The sequence below is a fragment of the Uranotaenia lowii genome, chromosome 1 (assembly GCF_029784155.1).
Source record: "Uranotaenia lowii strain MFRU-FL chromosome 1, ASM2978415v1, whole genome shotgun sequence".
NCBI lineage: Eukaryota > Metazoa > Arthropoda > Insecta > Diptera > Culicidae > Uranotaenia > Uranotaenia lowii.
The window spans coordinates 47,573,814-47,587,032 of record NC_073691.1 but is presented as its reverse complement, the minus strand read 5'-3'; positions in this window follow the sequence as shown (position 1 = coordinate 47,587,032).

Here is a 13,219-nt window from a genome sequence, read left to right as displayed (position 1 = left end):
ACTTTAGATTTTTAAATGAGGTTAGCATTAGACATCTGATATGACTTTGTAAAGTCTAAAAAATCTCAATAAACCAGCTGTAAGCTAAAGAAATATAGCTAAGTAGAAATAGAATATTTTAGATACGTATATGCTTTATATTCTTTAAGTAAAGTTATATTATAATGATTTTTCTTGATTCTGAATTGATAATTTTCCTTCGATTTAAGAAATATTTTGAAACACAACAAAACTCCTAATGGGAAGCTTTTCGCTGCTCAAAACTTCATCAAAAATGAATTTTATCCGGCATCAACACTTGTTGTTTATTACGATTGAATTTGTTTATTGAAATATTGGTGACTAAAAGACAAAAAAAAAGATTAGACAGTTAGAAAATTGAAGTCATACCTACGTTTCTTAAACGCCTACTGGAAAACTGAACACTCTGATGGATAACTTGACTAAAATTAAAATTTCTTACAATAAAGGCAATTTAACACTTCAAGGTCAAAGGTTTTATTACTTCTTAGAATGACCAAGATCTGTTAATCCATTAAACATGGTAGAAATTTCTAAAAATAAAGAAAATTGAAAATCACATGATTCCGCACGTTTATAGTTTAAAGGTTTTTTTAATTGTTTCCTTCTAAATCTGAGCAAATAAAAAAAAAACTATATATTGAAGGCAATAAATGTATGATAACAGCAGAACAAATATTTCAAATATTTCAGTGTTAAAACCATATTCACCCCCCTATATGACTTTTTCAAATTTGTCATTTCATTAAAATTCAAAACAAAATCATGAATTCAAGAGCTCTGAATTTGAACCAAATATAAAATTTATGACGATTTGCTCGTGTTTATTGAGGCATATGAGGGAAATTAGTAACAATTTAAAAAAGTTGTCTCTACATTTCATTAATAGCAAATTCAAAATCAAAACTCAATAACACACTTTGGTTGAGTTACTAATCAAAAAAAATTTATTTGGTATAATTCAGTTCAGGGAATCGCAAGTTATAGCTGCTTAAGTTTGGTGGTCCGACTTTTTCCAATATTGAGCCTTTTAAGTGATAAATTAACTGTTTTGCTGATAAAACATCCCCACGGAGTGGAAAATTTTGAAAATTTAAAAGCACATCTACTAAGAAAAGTTCCCACTTTTTAAAGAACTTCGAGCTTTTGCGAGTATTTTATAACGGTTTTTTGCCGCTTGGGGGGGGGGTGATCACCCCGATCACCCCCCCATAGGATCGCGCCTGTGGTGAACATAGGTCCAATAAGGTCCAAATTTAACAAAACATTTTAACAGAAAAAAAAATTACCATCACTTCAATATTTTGAATAGTTTCTGCGTTCATTAAGTGGAAGAATATTCTGTAGACTTTTTTTGTTTTTTTAGAAAGATTCCGAGATTAATAAAATCAGTATGACTAAAAGAGGAAAAATTAAAAATAGTGATGACGATTCGGGTTTAAACTTAAATTATGATTTTATTTTTGTAAAATAGATTGAAATTGTTTTTTTCAATTTGCAACGTACAGACATGATGAAGAAATGGACGCCCCAAAGGAGCTAATAAGTGCCCCATTTCATGCATGATTACTTCGGGATTAACAACTCTCATTCAACCCATTTGCGTTGAAAAACAACTAACACCGATGAACAATCACATTCTTCCGAGTTCTGATTCCCAGAAGCGAGAAGAACACTTTCAGTTTCACTGTCGGAAAAACCTATTATTTCGAATGACACTTGGCACGCGAAAAAAACGACACCTGTGTCGTTGTATAAACGGAAAACAGAGCTAAGCCTTTGCAGGCCTTCCTAACGATCCATCGATTCGTATCAATGAGACATTCAGAAGAGGTGTTCTTCCTCTAGAATACGGCGTCCGACCGACTAATCCACCACCCAACCACCCACTCACACTTGATTCTATCTGTTACTGGCGGCTTCGGCATGAGGGGGGTTGGTTATTCAGATTGCCAAGCGTCGCTAGAAGGCAAGTTGTTTTTTGCTTAACTGGAGAACGCCTTTTTCACACTCCATCAAGTTCACGATCAAAGTTAAGGTGATCGGAACTTGAACGATGCAATTATCTTATTAACTCAAAGCGCCTGGTCTGTCTGGTTGGTCTTGAGCGCTAAATGGGCTCTAATTACCGAACCTCAATGGTATTAGCTAAATAGTTGGTTAAACATGAGAGATTAATTAATATGTATGTATTTAGCTGATATTTTGTTATTATTTTTAACTGATATTCTGAAATTTCTATTTTCTGAAATCTCAAGCCTTATTAATTGTTAAAATATGGACTCACAAATATAATTTAAAATTTGAAGAACCAGATTCGAATATGAAGATTAACATTGACAAACATGAGAAAAAACATAAGCTTGACGCTAGGGTGGAGTGGAAACCGACCCAATGATTTATTTTCTAGATTGTCCCAAAAACTGACCTGTGAAAAATTTTAGTTCAATCGGACCTAATTTAAGGGTGCCTCAAAGTCCTTCAAATTTCGGTTTTGTGACCCTCAAAAATCACCAAAGAGGGGACCAAAGGAAATCGGAAAAATCGAAATTTTAATTTTGTTTCCAAATGACTTAAAAATGCATAAAACATAAAAATCTGGTTTAATTCTAGTTTTTTTTTGTCAAAATCGACTTTTTGGTACTCAGCCAGCCGTGTCATGTATTACATATGAACATATGTATTATGTTAAATATGATGTATTTTATGAGACCTTTTCTTTAATTCATTAGATTCTAGCTGTATTTTTCATGTATATTTATGTGAATGGAATTAAAAGCTTGATTGATGGATTGTTTGGTATTCTCATCACTATTTTAATTTTTTAATTCCCAAATGATTTATTACGCTGGAATGATATCTTATATTTTTTCCAAACTACTATTTATGATTTTAAGTAGGGGAGAGTGGGGTATCATGTGTCACTTTTTTTTTGTTTCATAGCTTCTTCATTAGAAAAAATAAAATAAAAAAAAATAATTGGAAAGGTTTTCTACATTTTTGAGATATCATTAGACATTTTTTGTTATTTTTTAAATACATTAATTTCCCGAGTTTTGACTGTTTTAAAAAAAGTATTTTTTTTTTTTGGATTTTGAAAAACTGTGGGGAAACGTGGGCCACCAAATCCAAATTGGCTAGATAACGTGCAAAGTTTATGAGTTGACCCAAAACTGAAATTTCATTATTCATTTAGTTATTTTAAAGCGATTTCAGATGAGGAAACTAAAAAGAGAGTTGTGTATGATCGCATAGATCCTAAAACCTGGCTCCCAAACGTTTCGGCAAAATTCTATTTATAGGATTTTTGTTCGTCTCTATCGCATTGGAAAAGATGGACAAAACATTTTTCATAATTCTTCATTTGGCATAAGAAAACTTTACAAATAGTAATAACGTATTTTAAGTTCTGAACGTGTATAAAACACCAAAATATAGGTGGCCCAAGATACCCCACAAAATGTGGCCCACGATTCCCCACAAGCAATGATTTGGAAATTGGTTGCGTTTATGTTACCTATTTATGTTTCATCGAAAATTCCTTTTCCACGTGAAAGAACATGACAAAACCAAGATCATAAGCGAATGAGCATATTTTGGTTATGTACGTGAGGCCTCGCACGGAAGCAGTTTTGCGGGTGCTAGTTTAATTATGAAAGTACATTTTTCTAGGCTAGTTTCATAAAAGAAGCATATGATACGTACATAAGTCTACAACATATAGAAAAACATGCTTACGCAAAACGACGACGATGACAGTTGGATTGGGATTTCTATCTCAACACACAGCTGAGATATTTGAAGTGGCCCACGTTACCCCACTCTCCCCTATTTTTTGACTTCTTAATTTTAAACAATTTAACGCATCCATGTTTTCTACTGATTCACCTAACCGGTTATAAGTTTTAAGTTATTTCAGTTTTAAATGGACTTTCAAATCAAAGCTGATGATCCAACCTTAAAATGTAGTGGTTTCCAATCAGTCGAACGCTCAATAACTACCAACTAGACCTTTCGTTTCGTTTCGTTCTCCTGGCTGTAAATGTTAACCGATTTTGATGATATTATATTCATTGTGTAGGTACATTATTCTAATTACTCAACACTTCAGAATAAAGTCGATATGTATTAACAGGTTATCAGAAACTGGTTCAGAAAGTAAAAAGTGTGAAAAATCAATTTTATTTTTAAAATACTCATAACTTCTGACAGCGTTTCTGCATTTAAGTGTTTTATTGATGTTTGAAATCGTCAAAAATCCATCTATTCGACAATGTACGAGTCGAACATGTTAGAGTCCAATGAAAATTTTGACGACTATCTCAGATCTTCCGGAAAAAAAACATCTAACATTAAAAACACGAAATCCAATTTTGGCTTTACCAAGCTGTATTTTATTTCCCAATGAATCGATTTCCAAAACTCAAATTTTAATTTTTTGTCGTTAATTTGATCATTATTTTCATAGAACATGCTTGGTCTGTAAAAATTCCCAGTTCTTCAGTACATTGCTTGTTGCAATATGAATGATTGAAAATTACTAAAATTTTCTTCTACAGTTTGTTCTGAACTGCTTAACGGACAAATCAAGCATAAGTTTACTTTTTTTGGACGTAGCAATTGGCGTTGAGGACCAAAAATGTGAAAAAGGGGTGCGAAATAAGAATAGTATCACTTGAGTTTTACAACAAAAACAAGAATAATTTTGAAAATTTACTGTGTAAAAGTGAATAATAATGCTTCTACGAATTATTTAAATAGATAACTGCATTTTAAGGAGTTTTCTAGAATTCCAAAGGTTTTCAAAGGTTTTAAAATGGGGTTTTAAGAGCTGCTCCTCTAGCGTTAAGGAATTTGAGATTTGAGCTGTAATTCTTTACCAAACTACTTACTTTCTTCATTAAAATGACGTGAAATGATGAAACAAACATTCAAGATTTTTTTTGAATCAGAAAAAGTAGGTTGGAAATCAAAAACTTAGGTTTTTTTTTCAGTAAACCACACTTATTCCAGTTTTAAGTCGTAGATGGCAGTACTATCTTGCGTTAAAACCAAATTAAGTCTCGATATTGATTTTCCAGGTTTATTTAGGTCCATGTTCATCATTTTGAGGTATTTTCCCATTACAGTTTTGTGGAAGTTCACGCTGCAGAAAGCTTTTCCGGATTTGCAAAAGAATTATCAGCACAAGAATGTACAACCGCCAAAATTCCTGCTCATCTCAACTTCCGATTCAATTTCAAATCATACCAATAATACTGCTAGCCGTCTGGTCCATCAAGCTTTATCGGAAAGTACAACATTATTCTGATTATCGGTCCAAAAAGTTCACTTTTAGTAACCTTGATGCAATTCTAATTTTTTTTGAAATTTAGTGATCTTAGAATTTCCAAAGCGTTCACACGTATTTATTTCTTGACCAAAATTATCCAGCACACCCTAATCAATTCCGGATATTCGAAAATGGGCATGAATTTGATTAAATTTCAAGACAGTGCTGCCATCTATGACTTGAAACTACAGAAATAATGTTTGACTATTAAAGAACATTAGTATTTTTGAATTCCAACCTGTTTTTTGGATTCGAATTCACCCTCAAATCTTGAGGGTGAACAAAACCATTCGATTTAAAATTGATAACTAATAAGTTTATCAGCCTTATCCGTGAAAGTGATGTCCTTTTAAGTAAGAACATTTCAAGATTATTTATTAAATTTTTATAGACGGATTGCAAGTTAGAATAAAGGAAAGATGATGAAAATAAGTGAGTACAATTTTATTTAGAAGCATTTTCATCACACACCAAATTTTTTTTTCAGCACGAGTCAACTACTAGGGTGATTTGCCAATCGTTGCACAGCTAAGCACATGATTTTGGTGTTTATGCTGTATTTTAGTCATTTCAACCAAATTCACTCGATTTTTTTTGTCGATGCACTCATACAGGATTGGTCAACAAGATCCAAAAGTTCAATTGTTTGAAAAAAGTGACATAAAAATTTAAAAAATCATTTAAAACAGCTTGTCTGTGCCCAATAGTTGCACAGGCAAATTTTGTGTCGTGCATAATGTTGACCGATTTTTTCCAATGGTTGCACATTTTAAAAATCAGTCACCATGAGGTCGAATAGGCTGATATTTGTTACGGAAGCTTATTATGAGAACTTCTAGTTCAAATGCAATCTAATTTTTAGACGGCCCCTTATGAGGAGGGTGGGGGGGGGGGTCTTCCATATAAACCGTCCAATGCACTTTCCCATTTCAATTCGGCCCCAAAAAAAACACAAAGCCGCCGGTTTGAGTGTCTGGAATAGCATTTATCACACGTGAAGTTTTCTCAGAAACTCAAAATCACCTCTTAATTAACCTGCAGCTATTTCAGTGGTGTGTTATTTAACCTAATTTGCCCAGTGTTGAGCCTTTTTCTTTATATGTCCCACCAACTTAAAATTTTATGTCTTTAAAATCCCATAGAATGAACTGAAAGGTATTTAATGCTTAATTTTCAAGTGGCTATTCACAGGCGAAAAGATTAGAGAATGTAATCTGTTTTGCCCCCATTCACCCCTATGAAGAAGATGCGATTTTATAAAAAAAATTTTAGGACTCACTTGGAAGTCGATCGATTTTTACATAATAAATCTCAATTTAAAACTTGAAAATGGACACAACCACGCCCAAAGTTTTAGATCGTTTGACTGATTTATGCTCATGATATACAATTTTGTATAAGATTTTTTTTTTCGAAAAGTTAATTGATTTAAATATCTTTTTCATATAAGTGGGTTTATTGATAATTAATGTAACCTCTATAGCATTTCATCAATCTTCTGGAAACAATCACATAACATAAAAATGCTTCCCAAGAGCTTTCTGGCTGAAAAACTGTTTCGGTCAAACTAAGTTTCACAAAACTATGACTGTTTATTTTTCTGGATGATAAGGGCCAAATGAAGCTTCACATAGATGTCTCCAGTGACGGCAGCTCGACGGCAGATTCGAATTCCTGAGAAAATTGCACGTCAGATAAGTAATGTTTCGGGTCTTCCAACCTTCAACTTCTAGTTTTTGGGATTAAGGGTCGTAGTTTTCCTCCTGTACAATATTCTGACAATATTAATAACAATATCAATAGGATCACTGTTGATATGGAATAAAATTCTTTTAGATTTGTTGACACGAAATCAGAGAAATAGATTTTTTCAGAACAGCTTTTAGATTCTTCCCATAAAATGTTGAGTAAATGGTCGCCATAAAGGATTTCAAAATAAATCTAATAAAAAAGTAGTCTCTCAAAGTCAATGCAGTTGAGCTGACTTTGACACGTTTCAGACAAAGCAAATTGCCCAACTTTAAACATAAGTTTTTTATACATAAGTTTTTACAACGAGTTAAAAAATTTCAAAACTTCAATTTTAGGATTTGACGGTAGAAAAAATAAACTTATGGATATAGAAAGTGTCTTTGAATTATTGAATTAATTATTAAAAATCAACATTGAGTGCAAAAAATGTGAAAATTCTGAGTGGAAAATAATTAAATATCCACTTATCCAGAAAAAACATGTCATATCAATAGACAATTCGAGTTGTTTTAGTTGCATGTAGTAAATGAACGTGTTCAATTTTGTAAGACAATTTGTGTGTAAGAAGAACTTTTCGCATATACAAGAAATTAAAATTAGTTTGAAAAAAATTTAAATTATTCGTTTTGCCCATTCTTAAGATTAATTGTTAGCCAGCATGAGAAAAAGCAAAGTATTTCATGAAAAAAGTTATAACCATTTCGAAATAAAAAATCGTAATCCATTCAAAAGTATTGTAAAATTGCAGAATTTGCTTTCTGAAGCTTTCAATAAATTCATGACATGTTTTAAGAAAGTTTTAAATCATCACACTTATTGGCTATGCAAAGCAGTATAATTAAAAAATATTTACCTATTTTGAATTTTTTGTATGACAACGAATATCATTTCTGGGGTACAAGATAGGTTTAGTTTTTGTTCACATGCAATGTATGCAAGAACCAAGAAATATTTTGAAAATACAAAATTATGTTTTTTGAACTTTCAGTACATCTCTGATGGTTTTTGAATGAAAATTTGGATTTTTCCGTACAACCCTCTCTACTAATTCAGAACACGTTGTTATAATTCAGGACTTAATCAATCGCTTCCAAAAATTTTATTGCTATTTTTAGCTGTAAAAACAACCAAACAAAGTTATTGAAGGTATACGAATTTATAAATTTGAAATTTCCAAACAAATTTTGCAGCGGCATTATGAACAACAATGGGACAGGAGGAGATTGAGCGGACCAATTGTTGCACAATCCATCATATTTTCTGGTTAGGTATGGATCATAATTTTTTTTCAAAATCATGGTGTTAAAATTGTCTAACAAACGTTTCGTATAGAAAACTGATACGAAGAATGTTTTGTTCTGAAGTAAAACCTTATTTGCCGTAGAAGGAATGTTAAGGTTTTTGTTAACAATTAGCACAAAAACCGCGCGAAAAAAACAAGAAAAATAAAAACTGTCGTAAGATTCACACATACCAGCAGAAAATATCACAAAAGCCTCATTTCATCAGAAAACATTCCGAATTACATGATTCAGTATTATTTTTGAGGAAAAGTTGAAAAACAGCTGAAATATTGACAATTTGAGTCATGCTGTGCAACAATGGGTTAGGGGACAACGATTGGCAAATCACCCTATGACGTGGTAGATACAGATGAAGTTGACTAAAAATTAAGTTAAATGATAAAAATGGTTGTTTATTCCAGGGATAATTTCTTACGCCATGTCGGCGGATTGAATGTTTTCTAGGCTCAATCGAATAAATGCAAAATTATTGCAAACACATAAAAAGTAACGTTAACATTTTATTGTTTTTACAATTGGCTAAAACATCTACACTAATTGAGAGTTAAGAGAATAAGGGCGGAACATTATGGGGTCATCTACCATTACAACTTTTCCCTCCTAAACATATCAACGCCTAAAACTTGGTAGACTGGCAACATTAACAAAACTTCAAAATAGAACCGGTTGAAAGATGTGACGTTAAATTTAAGGTGACCAACCGTGTTGAGAATCAACAATGGTTCTTAACCCTTCATTTCATTATTTGTTATTTTCCCATAAAAATAATTTTAAACAGTTGGAAATGATGTAAATATCGAGAAAAAAAATTAAAATATGATACGATTTTTCACCTTTTTTAAACATAAACTGTTGCAAATCTTACACACTTAATCTTATCTCCTGTGGTCGGAACGATTTCGTCCTGTATTTTCAACAGCTGAAATTACAGGACGATTTCAGGGCAGAAAAACAGCTCAAAAAACAACTTTCAAATGCACCTGTAAGCTTAAAACAGTTTTCTTTCGTAATCTGCAGGGACTTCCGAAGCATTCCTGTATGTTCGGAATTTTGCGCCAAAAATAACATTATCTTTTTCTTAATTATTCGTTTATTTGAAACGGCATGGACAATAACATTATCTTCTTTTTATTATTTAGGTATTTTTACACTCATATTTGATTACAATAATAATCTCATAATTAATGTATGAAATTGTACCTCCTGCTGCGACCCCTGATGATTGGTTCATATGTATACTTGTATGAAAACAAGAAACGACCAAACCTCAGATTTTCAGTCAATTATAAATTGTTTGAAAATATTCACCAGCTCCAGCACTTTAACTTTGTTATGAGGTCCTCGGGTGGCAAAATTTCTTGTAGGAGATCGCCGGCAGTCAGCAGCAGCTTCATCTGTATCACCCGGCAATAAACACAAACTCGCCCAGCGAATGCTTCAATACAAACTGTTTATTCGGCAAGTATTTAACCAGCTTCTGCGGTTTCATCTGAGTGATTAGATAATCACTGGTAGAAAAGGAATCTTCGAATCAACTTTTTAAAACAAACACATGGCAGTTACTGGAAGTCACGACTTACTGGTGGTAGATGTCCTGTATTTGTCCGAGTTCCTGAGCATTCGAGAAAAACTACCTCCGAATTTCAGGAGAACTAACAATCTCTCCGTGCATCAGGAAAACATGTGGATTTTTGACAGTTCTACACACTTAATCTTTCGCCTGTGGTCGGAAAGATTTCGTCCTGTATTTCAAAAGCTGAAATTACAGGACGATTTCAGGACAGAAAAACAGCTAAGGAAAACAACTGTCAAAATCACCTGTAGACTCTGAACGATGTTTTCCTGTAATTTGCAGGGAGTTTTGAAACAGTTCTGGGAGCTCGAAACAGCAATCTCCTGAGATTTGTAGTGAATTAAGGAATCCCCTTGTTTATTTTCTGTTATTAAACGTCCGCATGTTCGAAAATTCACATTTATTCTCCGCCTTTAAGTAGGCCCAGTTTGTCCGCCCCTCGATCGATCTCGAACATAATATCGATTCGCGCGATCGACGGTTTAAGCAATGCGGTTCGATACGCTGAGGAGACGTTCATACATTCTCCCGCGAGGTGTTGAATTGTTTCAGTTAGAACCAATTAGCTACTGCGATTCTAATGCATAGCCGAAATTCTTATCTCTTGAGATAATCTCATAGAACTCTCAGGGATTATGAACTTCCGCCGAGGGCGTTTGTAGCAAGGTCGCTTTCCCTGTACTGAGAGCTCAAGGAGACGAAAACGTTCCTTGAGCGTGATTGGCAGTGGAAGTGCGCGTGGGCCGTGACTGATTGAGTCCGACTTTAAACTAGGTGCTTAGTTTAGGAAAGTGCGTGCCAAAAAAGTTAATTTTTGCGTGACAATATAGTCGAGAAAGGCACATATCTTTCCCCAGCGGGACCAATCCCGGACCACGCAGCAATCCGCTGCTTAAGTTTTCCCGCCACGCCGAGGACACCCGACGCCCGAATCCGTCGGAAGCGAGACGTTTCGTCACCATAACGTCTTGGGGGAGCGACGGGAGCTCCACGTGGCCGCGTGGGCCAATCGTTGTGTGCAGCCAATTATAAACCGACCCAGCAGCCGTTCAAGGTCGGTGCTAAGCAGCACAGCGGCGGTCGTCGACCTTTGACCGCAGGTCAAACGACACTCGACAGTTCGCTTGTCGAATTTCATCACCGCCAAGCGTCAGCCAACACCATCAGCGGGCGCTAAATCACCAGCCAGCACCTAGTATCGTCGGTGGTCGCCAAAATTGCCATCGAGGTCGCCGAATACTCGCCAGCCAGCATTCCGAGAGCATAATGACTCATCACCGCTAAGGAGTCGTAATCAACATCGCTAACAACTCTCATCTTCGACCAGCGAGGAACAGGATCGCAGCATTCGGTGAGTCCATTCTGATTGGAAAGCTTTTATGATCAACGAAGGGGTCGTCCATATTTAAGACCCGCGTTGATTTATGCTAGTATGCTAGCCGACGGTTAACATAGTCCCGTCACCGATGTAAAACCAGAAGTGAGGTCGAAATTCCCGTGACTTTGTTTAGGGAAACCCCTCTGGAAAACATAAAAGCCCGGGCGCGACAAGCTATGTTGCTATAAGCTTGTCGCCAAAGCACGCACGATTATAGGGATACCTTTAGGCGTTTTCTTTGAAGTTGCACGCAAGTAGGACTAGCTAGTTTAAGATGCCATAATACCAAATGCGGTAGGAAATAAAATTCATGAATTGTAATTGAAACTTGTAAATCCCTTTAATTATTGATTGAAGATTTTGACCATACTGGGGTAGTCTGGAGAAGGACCTGGGGGTTTCATGCGCAAATAAGCTGTCCTTTACAATCGGGGAATGGGAGGTCGTTAGCTCAGTGATGAGATTGCCAGGTATGGGCGATCTATAACTGAGGCGTTCTAAGGATTTTATGTTGATTGGTAGCAATTTCGTCATAATGTGTTAGTTTCGTCGCATTTTGGGTTAGCTATTTGGAGAGCCCTATCTGATCCGATCCTTAACCACTTTTAAGGACAATTTATGGACTCGCCCTCAGCGGAGTCTCACCGGGCATATTAAACCGTGGCGTACGATCTCCTAACGGAGTGGCGCTTAAGTCGTACGCCAGTAAGGGATCGGTCAGTGGCGGCTACATCTTGGCGCCCAACTTAAAGGTATTTTTTTGTGGAGATTTCGCTTTAGCGTTGAACTTAATATTGAGTTTCTTTGGAGAAAGGGTTACATATTAGTACCCAAAAGTTGTTGAATTTCTTTGTTAGAAAAGAATAAATCTATACATTTTTGATTACAGTATATTATGTCGAAATCAAGAAAAAGATACAGTTTTGTGAGGACAATAATTTAGCTGCAAAAAAAAACACCTAAACGAAAACTATCGAAAAATACAATATAAATATTTGAGAGCATTCTCAGAACTGTACAAACTACTTGCTAAATGATTTCAACATTGGTTGGAAGACTATCTTCATCTACTAATTAGATGAATTATCTAAAGGACTTATGACTATTCAGCCCCATATAGGCTTGGTATTTTCGGAGATTATAAGGTACAATATTTATGGTACTTATGATTAGGAATTTCGTTTTTTTTTTGGTTCATTGAGTAGAAATATTATGAAATCAAGTTGACTTTATTATATTTTGGGATCTGTATACTGGTATTATCAGTATTGTTCTGCGTGTTGTTTAATTGAACATCTCACACTTTCTTCCGGTTATGAAACTTATCTGGAAGTAAAAAAAAGAAACAAAATTAACCAATATAGAATAAAATATTATAGAATATATCGTGAGTAAAATTGAGCTACTTATTTACAGTGTGGGTGTTAATTTATGATAATTGTTCATCGTTATTTATATTGCTGTTTCTGTATTATCGTTATTCATTATTCTAGTGCATTGTAAGGTTATTCGTTATTTATTATTAGTATAATAGTAACTAATTCGTCATTACAGTTGTTTATTAAAACGTTACTCAAACTGTGATAATCTTGAAATCGATATAATTCAGCCATTAATTATTCAAGGCTGTGTGATAAACATTATTGTGGCGAGAACTTATTGATTTAAAATATTCCACAATTAAATTTAACTTGGAAATTGATATCTTGTGTATTAAAGTTGTAAATAGTTATTTATTTATTTCTATAGTTATTAGTAAATTATTAAATTAGAGTTTATTTATTTTTTCTATTAGTTACTTGTTAATTATAGTTTTTGTTTCTTCCTAGTTTATTAATTTATTGATAGCTTATTTAATT